General features: G+C 38.0%; 1 pseudogene; it reads right to left on the reverse strand.

Annotated features, from left to right (window-relative positions):
- Positions 1-13,677: 13,677 nt before the first annotated feature.
- On the reverse strand, positions 13,678-14,575 carry LOC140516621 (olfactory receptor 10AG1-like; annotated as a pseudogene).
- Positions 14,576-15,106: the final 531 nt, after the last annotated feature.

Consider the following 15,106-nt stretch of genomic DNA (forward strand, 5'->3'; position numbering starts at 1 on the left):
TGTATGTGTGCATGTTCAATTCAATTAGCATTTTTAAGTGCCTGCTATGGGTCAAGAATTGTGCTAAGTGCTGGGAACCCAAATGAGAAAAAAGAAGACAATTTTTCCCCTCAGAGGGTTTACAAACTAATGCAGAAGGAAAACATAAATGGAAGCTAAAGTTGGGTTAGGGAAGTGTGCGTCAAGGATTGCCCAGTTCTTGATGCTCCATGGAGTCCAAAACAAGCAATTCTGTTCTTAGGGAAAGGAGAGAGAGAGAGAGAGAGAGAGAGAGAGAGAGAGAGAGAGAGAGAGAGAGAGAGAGAGAGAGAGAGAGAGAGAGAGAGAGACAGACAGACAGACAGACAGACAGACAGACAGACAGACAGACAGACAGAGACAGAGATGGATAGAGACAGAGAGAGACAGAGAAGAGACAGAGAGACAAAGAGAGACAGAGAGACAGAGACAGATTCAGAAAGAGATAAGAGATACAGAGAAAAACAGAGACAGATTGATAGAGAGGAATGAGAGATAATACTTTGTTTTTAAGCTAAGTTAAAAGACCTTATATCCAATCACATGATGCTAACAAATATTTTTGGGTAATTATGCTGTTTCAGAGCAAATAATTTGCTATTTCCATTTAACATTACTCTGTTCCCACATGACTAAAAATTATGTGAAAGAATGGAACAATTAAAGAAGGGATGCTGTCTGTGCTGCTCAGCAAGCTAGGATAGAAATAAAGTGCTGAAAACATAGGACTTACACTTTTAAAGGATGATGAGTATACCTGCTCCAACAACCATTCTCAGTCATGGAGAGTTAAGGTAATTTCAATTTGAATCTATGAAACAAACTTCCTGAATTATAAAACAGAGAAAAATAAAACAGATAAACAAGCTAATAGAATTAATATTCTTTAATAAATATTGAGATATTTCCCACCATAAAATCTGTGCAAAGATTAAACAATCTAAGAACAGTAATGATTAAATCAGCAAGACCAAGAGGAAAAATCCGCCCTGTGATTCAAGGACTGTTAGTTACTTGAATTTTAGGAGTATAATTTATATGATTAATATGATTAAAAACACATGCTTACATAAATAGGTTTTTGGCAAAAAACAGAAAACCCTTTGACAAAATATAGCAGTAATCTGTGATCAAAAGCTGTTAAAATTAAAGTCAAGTTATTGATTAATACAATGTGCAAATAAAATCTTGCAGTATCTATTCAAACTCAGAAAAAGATAATATCATAATAATGGAAGACTGAAAAAATATTTTCTCAAATAGTGAGTGTATGTTATTAAACAATCACAAATTAGGAAATTTAAAATTACCATTACAAGAAAAAAAGATATTATGTATGCAATGTAATAAAATAAGTTCATTGAGGGGAGAAGGTTTCATTAAATAGCTTAGATAAAATTGTGATATGTAGAATATTTTAGAGACTGACAGAAATATGTATACCTAGACCATTACAAAAAAGAGACAAAGCTCAGTTCTGATCATGTCACACCTTTCCAACATTCAAGAAATTCTCCTGCCTTCTTTTTACATCCTAGGATGCAATAAAAAAGAATTGTACTAGATCTTAAGCCTTCATAACCTGGCCCCTTCCTACTTTTCTATTCTTCTGATACTTTTTTCTCTCCCAAGGGATACACACACGCGCGCGCACACACACACACACACACACACACACACACCTTAATATACATACATGCATTTATATACACACATGCATGTATACAAACATTTCAAAGAACACCAGGTGCTGGTCAAAACATTACAATAATTATATGAAACAATTTTGGGATTTAGATATGGCACATATCATGCAGAAGGTGAGTGCAAAGCATTGTTATGATGCCAACCTTAGGGCTTGCTTGCTTGCTGGGCATTAGCTCTGAAAAACAGTGTCTCCTGATATATGCCAAAGTATTCAATAGTGTCATTCATTTTTTAACTTGTGACAACTCCTCTAATCAGCAATGCTATATCATCATACTTATTTGTAGTATTTTGTGAATGTAGAATCTTTTGCTCAGATATGAAGGCATTATTTTCTATTATTAACAATGCTAGTAAACATCAAAGCAAGAAATGTAACCAATATCTCTTGACTCTAATCTCAGGGATCACTTCACTATACCATGCAGCCACTTTAATGGATATTTGGTGTACCCTCAAGTTAGAGTCAGACTTGGCTCTTTATCAAAAGTAGAAAAGTGACCTGAGACAGGAGCTATCCCTACGGGGTAGAGAAGAACAGAAATCCTTTAAGCACTCTAAATGCTGTGAAGACGAAGGACACTTTGGAAGTAGTTCCATCTTTGTTACATGATTGGGTTGGGGAGTGCAGACGGAGTTATAAATACAGGTACAAATGTTTGACAGATGATGACGAAAGAGAGACAGAGTCAGAGTCAGACAGACAACCCGTGAGAAAGAGACAGAGAGAAAATATTCATCACATTAAGTGCATACTTCAAAGCAAGTTGAATAATATTTCAACTGGAGAAAGGTGAATTTGCATTATCATAGCTTTAGCTACTGTGACTTGAGAGGTTTTCCTTTGTAGTTATCTGTAAGTTCTTACTAGTGGTTAGATTTTTTTGGATCTACTCAGGCATTCAGATCTAATAAAGAAAAGGCAACATTCATATAAATGCATGTTACAAATCCCTTATTTCTGAATAGGTCGATCTTTGCTCAAGTATAGGATTATCTATTCAAATAAGATGACCAGGAAAGCAGTTGGAAATGTAGAAACCTGTACAACAATAAAAAGGAATGTTGATTTTATTGTCACAAATAATAGAACAAGTTGTAACTAGTGACTCAGTGACATAAAGGTCAAGCAGTATTTAGATCATTTCTGCCTTACTGAAGTTGAAGGAAAATACCACCAATAAATAAGATGGATAGATAGATAGACAGATAGATAGATAGGAAGAAAATAACGTCCTAGCACAAAAGAGAAAGAAATTCTTGTAGGTTAAAATATCTAGGACATGACATGAATTCAGTCTTGGAGAAAAGGTAGTGTTTCCTTCATAATGAAAATAATAATAATCATAATGAAAATCACGATTATGACAATGAAACAACAAACCACCATCACAACCACTACCACTACTGCTAGCATTAATACTAAAGTTATTATTAACATTATTATTACTATTATTGTTGTCTAGGAAAAATCTCTGATTTCATTGGAAAAGGGAAATCACAGATAACAAAGCTTTCTCTACTAAAACTATATTCTAATTTCGTTATGGGCTTCACCGAACAGCAGGTATGGCCTGATTTGACCACACAGTCTCACTTTAACTACACCATAGGCCCCCTATATGCAATATCTTAAATATGCCTTACTAGGACAGCAGGCATGTTCATGTGGCAAAATCTTAGTCATTGCCTCCAGCTAGGCACTGCCCCAAGACACAATTCTTATATTTCCCACAAAACCAGCAGATGTGTACATGCACTCAAACACAACCACATGCATCTAATCTCAGACAGGACCATGATACCAGCCAATCAAAAAGAAGTATCACCAGGTTGCATGAGCAGGATGTGGACCCCAATACAATAGAAGGGACTTTCCCTAAGTATAACTTCTGCAGTTATAGAAAAACCCATTTTAGATGAACTTATGACATACAGAGGCTCATTTTAGTATCATTATCATATATAAATTCCACCCAACTGGGTTTATTTCTGTATGCATTTTGGTAAGACACTTTCAAAGTTCTATGAAGCCTAGAACCTGTCCCTTATTACCTAATCCCTTGACAAACCCCTCTTGATTTTTATTATTTATGTATCCTGTTATGTAATTGTATCTTTTGTCCTATAAAAATCCCCCTCTTCCTCTGATAAGTTGCGAGTTTCACTTGGAACACACCCCTCTTCATGAGAAGCATAACTCTCAACAAATGTCTTTGCTTAGGTTGGAGATGGTCTGAGTCTGTGAATTCTCTCAGAATGACCTCCCAACAAGCCATGAAACTGCAAAAATCCTTTGCGATACTCTCTGAGTGAACCCAGAACCCTCCTTGCTCTGTCAAGAACCACAAGGTGGGATGAAGCTGAAAAGGAATTTATGATTGACAAGGACCAGGCGCCTTGAATGGGACACTATATTGATTAATTACTTTTCTCTATTAATATTTAGAATGGACACTTTCTTGTTATGATACTCTCGTATGTATGACATCCCCTTGTTTATGACTGATAGAGACCAGATGCCCTGGGGGCACACTCTTGTTTTATGGAAACTATACTTTTGTCTTACAAAAGACATAGACATCCTGAGTCAGAGGAGAGGAAACACTTCTTCACTCTATGGGTATGTAATCTCCTTCAACTGCCCTTTCTTTGAACTCTTTGCTAAATGAACTCCCCTCAATATTATGCATGCTTGTCTGCCCATTTTGAGAGTAATAAATATGTGCACACAGCCTAACTCTGCTTGTCTTTCTTAGAACAAAATTTTAAAGTAGGCAAAAGGCAGCCTCAGACATTTATTTGTCGTGTGGCCCTGGACCAGTTTCTTAACATTGTTTGGCTCAGTTTCCTAATCCATGAAATGAACTAGGGTAGGAAATGGTAAATTACTCTAGTATCTTTTCCAAAAAAAGCCTCAAATGATTCAGATATGGCTGAAATGACCTGACAACAACAAAGAGGCTCTAGTGGATTAACAGTCACCCAAACCTACAAAATGCTTAGTGACACAGGGGACACCTCTGCTCTAGCCAGCAACCTAGAGAGCTTTGCTACAAATACATTGAGTAGTTTGTGACATTTCAAAATTTCATTAACAGTAAATGCTACAAGAATATGGGATGACCCTTAGGTATGCAGAGAACTGAATCAATTAATCGACATTTATCAAGTGCCTACTATGTCCCAGATAGGTGGCATAATGGAAAAGAGAAAGGCAATCAAAACTCTTGAAGGTAACTAACTACTTGAAGATTTGGAGGGCATAGGCTTAGAGAAAAGATTTTTAAGTAAATGGGCAAATAGTGGCCAAGAGGTAGATAAAAGTAAATAATGAACTGTATGATAAAGGTTTTGGGGAAAAAAACTTACAATTTGGACAATAACTTCTCTATGGACTGCAGGAACCTATTTTTCAAAGAGTGAGGCATAACATCAAAAGAGAGTCATGGGAGAAGATCTATGAGGCAGTAGCAACAACAACAAAAATTATTTAGAAAGAAAAATAAAAATAGGTGTAAGCACTTCAATTCCATGAAGAATAAAGACTAGTAAAAAAGATGAAAGAAAAGTAGAATGAACCCAATAATAAACACGTAGACTATACAGAAAAGGAAAATAAACAATGAAGAGAATAAGAGAACAATTCTTTTTTTTCCTAAAACGAGGTTCAGAAATGAAGTTTTGAAAACTAATAAACAAAGCCAATGCGAGGGGAAGTGAAGAAGGGGAATTCTGTTAAAATATTAAAATGAGGAAGAAAAAAACTTAAAGAATTAGATAACAAGATAAAAGTAAGAGGCTGAGCCAAGATGGCAGAGTAGAAAGACACATATACACTAGCTCTTCCCCTAGAGCCCATAAAATACCTGTAAATAAAGACTCTCAACAAATTCTAGAACAGGAGAAACAACAGAACAATGGAGTGGAGGAGATTTCCAGTCCAGGGTGACCTGAAAGGTCTGTCGCACTGGATGCAAAGCAGAACCTAGCCCAGCCTTGGCCACTGGGACTGGGCTGGGAGAAGGACCAGAGCAGGCCTCCCAGGAGGAATCCCCAGCATCAATAGTGGCAGTTTACAGATCCCTCAGCCCACAGGTGTCAAAGGTCAGAGACAGGGTTTTTTCAGCTGACGAAAGAGGGAGCAGGCTCATAGCTCTGGCTTCAGGTGGGACAGACAGAGTTCAGATAGGGCTACTGCAGCCCCCACAGCAGCCCACATCCATTGTTGGATCGTAAAACCCCTGGGGGAACTGAGCAGCTGATTTTTACCTCAGTCTTGTGTGACAGCCCTGCCCCCACCTAATACTCCTGGAGGAATTGAGTAGTTTATCTTTATCTCACACTGAATTGTGGCCCTGCCCTTGCCTAAAGCCCCTGGGGGAATTGAGCGTCTTATCTGAATCTTAGCCCCCAGTGATGGCTTGGTGGAACTGGAGGACAGGTGGTTGTGGAGAGGAAACTCTACTACTGACAGATTCTGGGCACAAAAGTTTCTGGTTGTTCCCAGACCAGTGTACACACTTGATTGTACCACCTTGGAGGAAATGAGATGTTACAGATCCCCAGAGTATACCCTACTCTTGACAAAGGACCCAAAAGTCAAGTAGGTGGTTGGGAAAATGTCCACAAAAGGGAAAAAAATAAGACTATGGAAGGTTACTTTCTTGGTGAACAGATATCTCCTCCCATCCTTTTGAATGAGTAAGAACAATGCTTACCATCAGGGAAAGACACAAAAGTCAAGGCTTCTGTATCCCAAACATCCAAAATAAATATTCAATGATCTCAGGCCATGGAAGAGCTCAAAAAGTATTTTGAAAATCAAATAAGACAGGTGGAGGAAAAATTGGGAAGAGAAATGAGAGAGATGCAAGGAAAGCATGAAAAGCAAGTCAACAACTTGCTAAAGGAGACCCAAAAAATGCTGAAGAAAATAACTCCTTTAAAAATAGGCTAACTTGGGGCGGAGCCAAGATGGCAGAGCAGAAACACACAAATAAGCTAGCTCTGAAACCACAGCCCATAAAATATCTGTAAAAAAGAACTGCCAATAAATTCTGGAGCAGCAGAAGCCACAGAACAGCAGAACGGACGAGATTTCTGTTCCAGAGAGCCTGAAAACCTCTCGCAAAAGGTTCTTCTCACTGCGGACGCAGAGCAGAGCCCAGCCCTGCATTGGCCACCTGGCGCCGAGAGGAGCAGATCCAAATGGGGAGCAGATCCGAGCAAGCTTCAGGGACAGAATCTCCAGCGGCCACGCGGGTCCCTCCACCCACAGGTGACAAGGGTCGGTGAGAGGGTCCCTTTGGCGGGTCGAGAGGAGAGTGGGGTTCCCCCATAACTCAGGCACCCTCGGGAGGCAGCAGCGGAGGTGGGAGCAGACAGGGGCTCCCCAAGCAGGCAGGAGCCTGGATCCATTGCTGAAGGTTTCTGCATAAACCCCCTGAGGGAACTGAGCCCGTGAGGCAGCCCTGCCCCTACTTGAGCACCTGAACTTGACATCACACTGAATAGCAGCCCCACCCCCGCGGGAGCCCTGAGGCGGGGAAGCAGCATTTGAATCTCAGACCCCAAGTGCTGGCTGGGCGGATCTGGAGGCGAAGTGGGTGTGAAGAGGATATTCAGAAGTCAAGTAACTGGCTGGGAAAATGCCCAGAAAAGGGAAAAAACCCAAGACTACAAAAGGTTACTTTCTTGGTGAACAGGTTTCTCCTCCCTTCCTTTTTGATGAGGAAGAACAATGCTCACCATCAGGGAAAGACACAGAAGTCAAGGCTTCTGTATCCCAGCCCACTCAATGGGCTCAGACCACGGAAGAGCTCAAAAAGAGCTCAAAAAATTTTGAAAATCATGTTAGAGAGGTGGAGGAAAAACTGGGAAGAGCAATAAAAGACATGCAAGCAAAGTATGAACAGCAGGTCAGCACCCTGCTAAAGGAGACCCCAAAAAATGCTGAAGTAAATAACACCCTGAAAAATAGGCTAACTCCATTGGCAAAAGAGGTTCAAAAAGCCAATGAGGAGAAGAATGCTTTCAAAAGCAGAATTAGCCAAATGGAAAAGGAGATTCAAAAGCTCACCGAAGAAAATAGTTCTTTCAAAATTAGAATGGAACAGATGGAGGCTAATGAGTTTATGAGAAACCAAAAAATCACAAAACAAAACCAAAAGAATGAAAAAATGGAAGATAATGTGAAATATCTCATTGGAAAAACAACTGACCTGGAAGATAGATCCAGGAGAGCCCATTTAAAAATGATGGGCCTACCTGAAAGCCATGATGCAAAAAAGAGCCTAGACATCATCTTTCATGAAATTATCAAGGAAAACTGCCCTAATATTCTAGAACCAGAGGGTAAAATAAATATTGAAAGAATCCACCGATCACCACCTGAAAAAGATCCAAAAAGAGAAACTCCTAGGAACATTGTGGCCAAATTCCAGAGTTCCCAGGTCAAGGAGAAAATATTGCAAGCAGCTAGAAAGAAACAATTCAAGTATTGTGGAAATACAATCAGGATAACACAAGATCTAGCAGCTTCCACATTAAGGGATTGAAGGGCATGGAATAGGATATTCCAGAAGTCAAAGGAACTAGGACTAAAACCAAGAATCACCTACCCAGAAAAACTGAGTATAATACTTCAGGGGAAAAATTGGTCTTTCCATGAAATAGAGGACTTTCAAGCATTCTTGATGAAAAGACCAGAGGTGAAAAGAAAATTTGACTTTCAGACACAAGAATGAAGAGAAGCATGAAAAGGTAAACAGCAAAGAGAAGTCGTAAGGGACTTACAAAAGATGAACTGTTTACATTCCTACATGGAAAAACAATATTTGTAACTCTTGAAACTATTCAGTATCTGGGTACTGGGTGGGATTACACACACACACACACACACACATGCACACGCACAGGCACACACACATAGAGACCGAGTGCACAGAGTGAATTGAAGAGGATGGGATCATATCTTAAAAAAATGAAATCCAGCAGTGAGAGAGAAATATATTGGGAGGAGAAAGGGAGACATGGAATGGGGCAAATTATCTCTCATAAAAGAGGCAAGCAAAAGACTTTTTTAGTTTAGGGAAAAAGAGGGGAGGGGAGAGAAAAACGTGAAGTTTACTCTCATCACATTCCACTAAAGGAAGGAATAAAATGCACACTCATTTTGGTATGAAAACCTATCTTACAATACAAGAAAGTGGGGGATAAGGGGATAAACAGGGTTGGGGGGACGATGGAAGGGAGGGCATGGGGAAGATGGAGCAATTTGAGGTCGACACTCATGGGGAGGGATAGGATCAAAAGAGAGAACAGAAGTTATTGGGGGCAGGATAGGATGGGGGGAAATATAATTAGTTCTTACACAACACTACTATTATGGAAGTCATTTGCAAAACTACACAGATTTGGCCTATATTGAATTGCTTGCCTTCCAAAGGGAGGGGGGGTGGGGAGGGAGGGAGGAAAAGAAGTTGGAACTCAAAGTTTTAGGAATAACTGTCGAGTACTGTTCTTGCTGCTAGGAAATAAGAAATACCGTAAAGGGGTATAGAAAGTTATTTGACCCTACAGGACAGAGGAGAGGATGGAGACAAGGGCAGAGAGGAATGATAGAGGAGAGAGCAGATTGGTGATGGGGTCAATTGGAATGCTAGGTGTTTTGGGATGGGGGGAGGGGACAAGGGGGGAGAAAATGTGGAACCCAAAATTCTGTGAAAATGAATGTTGAAAGTTAAGTAAATAAATTAATTAATAAAAAAAATAAATTCATCTTAGAAAAACTTAAAAAAAAAAGAAAGAATTATGTTCTTCAATGAGCTTTTGAACTTTCTTTTCCTTTTGGCTAATTCTACTCTTTAAAGCATTATTCTCCTCATTGACTTTTTGGGCCTCTTTTCCCATTTAAGTTAGTCTGTTTTTTATGGTGTTAATTTCTTCAGCATTTTTTGTCTTATTTAGCAAATTGTTGACTCTTTTTCACGATTCTCTTGCATCGCTCTTATTTCTCTTCCCAATTTTTCCTGCACCTCTCTTACTTGACTTTCAAAATATTTTTGAACTCTTCCATGGCCTGAGACCATTGCATATTTATTTTGGAGATTTGGGATGGAGAAACTTTGATTTTTAGGTCTTCCCCTGATGGTATGCATTGTTCCCCCCTCATCCAAAAGGATGGAAGAAAATACCTGCTCACCAAGAAAGTAAACTTTTATTGTCTCATTCTTTTTGCCTTTTTTGGGAATTTTCCCAGCCAGTTTCTTGACTTCTGAATTCTTTGTGAAGGGCAGGGTGTGCTCAGGGGACCTGTAAGTTCTCAGTTCCTGCAAGGTGGTGCAATCAAGGGAGAGGAGTTTACTTCTCTCCTGACCTTAGCTCTTGTCTGTGTTCAGGATTCCCCCTCTATAGCCTCCAGTAGCTCCACCACAGCATCCAACACTCCTCACCCCAGGGCTGCCAATCAGCGATGAGATCTAAATGAGCTGCTCAATTGCCCCAGGGGCTTAAGGCCAGGGTTTCAATAATGAAAGGTGCAAGTGCCTGGGGCTAGGACTGATGTGTTCCTTTCTTACCCAAGTGAAGAGCTTTCTCACTGACCTTTGAAGCTGTCTTTGGTGTTTTTGAGTTGAGGAATCTGGGACCCACGGTTGCTGTTCATGGAGCCTTGAAGACCACTGCGTTTCTTTCCTTGCCACAGCATGGCCCGTGCTGTGCTGCACTACGCTCTGCACCAGGCATGATAGACCTTTCCTGTAGGCCTTCCAGGCTGCCTTGACCTGGAAATCTCTTTCATTCTATCGTTTTGTGACTTCTGCTGCTCTAAAATTTGTTTACAGTCTTTTTTACAGGTATTTTATGAGTTGTGGGATTAGAGCTTCTAGAAGTGCGTCATTCTACCTCCATTAAACTTCTTAAAAATATAATCTTGAATATAGACATTCTTCATCAGTTTAGTTGTATTATGTGGATTTCAACAAAACCTTTCTCAGAGATTATGATTAATACACACACACACGTACAATGTGATTATTTCATTGTGATTTTCCCCCCAAATATTCTTTATGAATACTGAAAAATGAAATGACCAAATATCAAATATAATGATATTTCTTGATGTCTTTGAATGTATGTTAAAAGCACTTCTTCTACAATTTCATTTATTTGCCCCTCCTTATGGAATATATGGGCCTAAGATAATGTCTAGTACATAGTAATTATTTAATAAATTTCGTTGACTTATTGATCCTCCCACTTAGTTGAAAAGTCCTTTTGTCTTAGTGTTTTGTTTGCTGTAAGTTTATGTCAAGATTGATATAATTCAATTCCTCTAATCACCTGCCCACTTCAGTAACATTCATAGATGGTATTTTAATAAAACCTGTTTCCTTTTTTATCATTGTGTAAGAGTCCCTGGAGACATACAAGGAAATCTCAAAGGACTGAAGGTTATTTTGCATTTTGGTATAGTCAAACAACTTATCACCAGGTGCCCATTCTGCCCATAAGGACCTATCTTTGTCAATACACAGAAAATCTGATGCTGAGAAAACAATCACAATTTATTACTGGTGCCATTTTGAAATTTTTTTTCTATCAAGTAGAGGGAGATTGCATTCAATTGGTATAGAATTCACCCTCCCAGCGTCATCTTTATTATAGTATTGTTGCCTGTTGAGTATCAGTATTTAGGGATAATGGGAACACAGAGTAAACAAGATCCAGATGTAGAAGCAAAAAATATTATTAAATTCCAAACACAAGATTATGGGTATGGAAGAGGTTATAATTCTAAGAGGAGTGGGCCAGATATATCCAAATTTCTTAGCATTGTGAATTTGATTTAAGTTGAGGTATCATTAAGTTAACTAATATCATTTATTTTTGTGTGAAACTGAGTTCTTCATGTGAGAATGAGTTCAACAATTGCACTTTGTACAGCATACAATGTTGTACAAGATGGTATGAAATGGTCACAATGGGATAGCAATTGGATCTTATTCACTATTTGAGGAGAAATCTTCTAATGGATTCAGGCAGAGGTCACTAAATGTATGAAAATGAAAAAAAAAACACTTTTTATAGTGGGGAACATCATAATCGTTGTCACTTCTTTTTTCATGACCATAAGACTTTCACTGAAAGGAGTGCGATATTTCCTGTACCAGAAGAAGAGGCAGCTCTTTTGTACCTCTATGCAGGAGACTCACATAATTATGTATTCACTCCACCAATCCCATACTCACATTGTATACTCTCCTCTCTTCTACCTCATAAATTTTCCCTCTTTCTTTAAATTCAATTTAACATTCTCTTTTATGTCTAGGCTTTCATATTTTCCACAACTGTAATGACCTCCTTTACTAGACACCTCCATTTAATTTTGCATCTATTTCATGTAAATATACTTATATATGTCCATGATATCTCCACAAAAAAATGGGAACTCCTTGATAACAGGTATTATTTTCTTTTTTAATTTGTCTTTTTATTTGTATCCCTAGTGCCTGACACAATGATACACATATTAGAAGCTCGATAGATACTAATTGTTTCGTGGGTTGGTTCATCCTTAACATATGTCTCCAAACAAAGTATCACAGTCAACTGCTGAATGTACAACTATTGTAAAGGTGTCAGGTGTACTTTGTGACGTCAGCAATATCTTTCAAATCTGAAATATACTGATTCCTTAATTGCTTTCGACAATTTTCTGAAGAGTTTTGCATATACACTGCTTATTTCTAGGACTTTTTATATTGATAGGAAAAATCCTTTTTATATTGTTGTGTGGATCATGTTACGTAGTTATCGCTCTCATTATACTTACGTGTTGCATTTTGAGAGACACTGATGGACTTTTGCCTGCTTTAGCTATTCTAGTCCTATTTGGTAGTATCCATGTGTTGGAAGATAGTAGAATAACACATCATTAGGTGCCAAAATAGATGATTTTCAATGTTTTGTAGCACTGTCTCTCTCTAATCACCCAGTCAATCTTCTTATCACTTCCAATAAGAAACACAAAATCCTGAAGAAGTAGTATGTGGTTGTCTGAGCATTAGACTAAATAAGAGCTAAGGAAGGAACAAAGTTCAGAGGTAATTTAATCTGCACACTTGAACTGGAATTCAGCTTATGTGAATTTTGGAAAATTTACAAAATCCAATTCAATTAAGCAAATATGAACTTAGTGCAACAAACTATGTTAGACTTTAGGGTAAAAAAATAAAATTTCTCAGTCTTCCTGGAACTTACATCTTCTGATGTCACAATGTTTGCACTATTAAGTAGATGGAAAATTATTTGATTCAGTGTCCTCATATTGCTCAGTGAGTACATAGTATTTGAATTACTAAGTAGTTAGAAAAAAATGAGCAAGGGAAGAATATAAATACTAGGGCTATCAAAGAATCTTTCATAAAAAGGGGTCTTAAAGGAAGATAAAAAATCTGAGAATTATCATTTAGGAGGAAAAACATACCCTGAATGAGGGGCACCTTATGGGAATAGAAAGAGGCAAGAGGTAAAAATAATGAGCAAAGCAACACTCTAGGCTTAGAAATATGAAGAAAAAATTGCGACATTTTTCTCCTATCCTTCAGAAAAAAACGGTTTGGGTGACATCATTTTTTCTAAGAATATTGTACAACATTAGTGTTTAATATGTAGAGATTTAGTTTGACCTTTCCTTTCAAAAGAGAAGACAAAAATCATTATTGCAATATTAAAATGTTAACGTTCCTTTTTCGTGGTCAATCATCACAAGTGAGAGCAAGTTTCAATGGTAACTTTTTTTCCAGAAACACTTGAGATTATTAACTGGGAATGATAACTTATTTAAGGAGAGAAGAGAAGAGTGATGGAAAGTTTCGATAGCCATTACATGATAAGTATACAGACAACTGACCTTTCAAAATTCCACTATTTGGCTTATTGTATTACTCAAGTTTGAAAGAATTTTTTCATTGCAGCAATGACATCCTCGTTTCTCAGGCTGTACATTAGGGGGTTAAACATAGGAGTGACAATGGTATAAAAAAGAGCAAGTATTTTGTCTGTTCCTTCTGCATGGATAGATTTTGATCGTAAATTCATGATGATAGCTGATCCAAAGAATAAAGCCACAACTGTGAGATGAGAGGAGCATGTGGAGAAAGCTTTGGATCTCCCAGTGGCAGATGGTAGCTTCAGGATTGTGGAAATGATTTTGACATAGGATGCAATTATCAACAGAAAAGGAACCATGGCAAAGAGTACAGCATCTGCATAGACAGAGAATTCATTCAGAGAGATGTCTCCGCAGGCCACCTTAAATAAAGGATGGATATCACAGAAAACATGATTGAGTTTGTTAGAACCACAGAAGGATAGAGAGAAAATTTGATATGTTTGTCCAATCTGGACTGGGACCCCACTGACCCAAGAGGCAACCACCAGTTGAACACATACCCTGTGGTTCATGATTAGAGGATAATTCAGAGGGTTACAAATGGCTACATAACGGTCATAGGCCATTACACCCAGAAGAGGGCACTCAGTGTCTCCCAAAATGAGAAGGAAGCCAAGTTGTACAGTGCAGGCCAACAGAGAAATATTTCTTTTCTGGGTCCAAAGATTCATCAGCATTCTGGGGAGAGTGACTGATGTATAACAGATTTCCAAGAAGGAAAAATTCCCAAGAAAAAAAGACATGGGAGTCTGGAGAGCTGGATCAACCTTGGTTATGATAATGATGAGGCCATTTCCTATCAGGACACTCATGTGTCCCTTGGCGACTGGGAAAATCAGAAAATCCAAGGAGAATGAATTCCACCATACCAGTAAGATTTGTAACTGTCATTGTTTTCTATGTATCGAATCTGTGACAATCATGAATTCAGAAATGGTAAGCAATTATCCCACTCAATACTTCAGTTCCCTCTTCTGTAAAATGAGTAATTTAGATTAGAGGATGATTAGTGTCCCTTCTAAGCCTGGTATTCTATAGTTTTAGCTTCTTTATAATTGTGACAATCTATATCTTATTATGTAAAATTACTTTCAGATCTAATATTGGTCAATATTTTACACCTCCATCCAGCAATTATTACATTACATATGCTACATTGGAAGATACTTTACAAATGATAATATTATATCTTTTTGCTACAAAGTTGCTTCTAATTCAAAATTCCATGACTTCATAAGTCTAGAAGATTTGACATAAACCAGAAATTAGAATGCAGTAAATCTTCTAAAGTCATAGTAAATCACAGTAATTCTAATGAGTAGAAGCACATATCTAACATTTATTTTTTCATAGAACATTAAATTCTAAGTTAATCATATTTTATGATGGGTAAGAGTTGGTGCTAAAGGAAATATAATGATT

Source organism: Notamacropus eugenii, chromosome Y, assembly GCF_028372415.1.
Source record: "Notamacropus eugenii isolate mMacEug1 chromosome Y, mMacEug1.pri_v2, whole genome shotgun sequence".
Taxonomy (NCBI): domain Eukaryota; kingdom Metazoa; phylum Chordata; class Mammalia; order Diprotodontia; family Macropodidae; genus Notamacropus; species Notamacropus eugenii.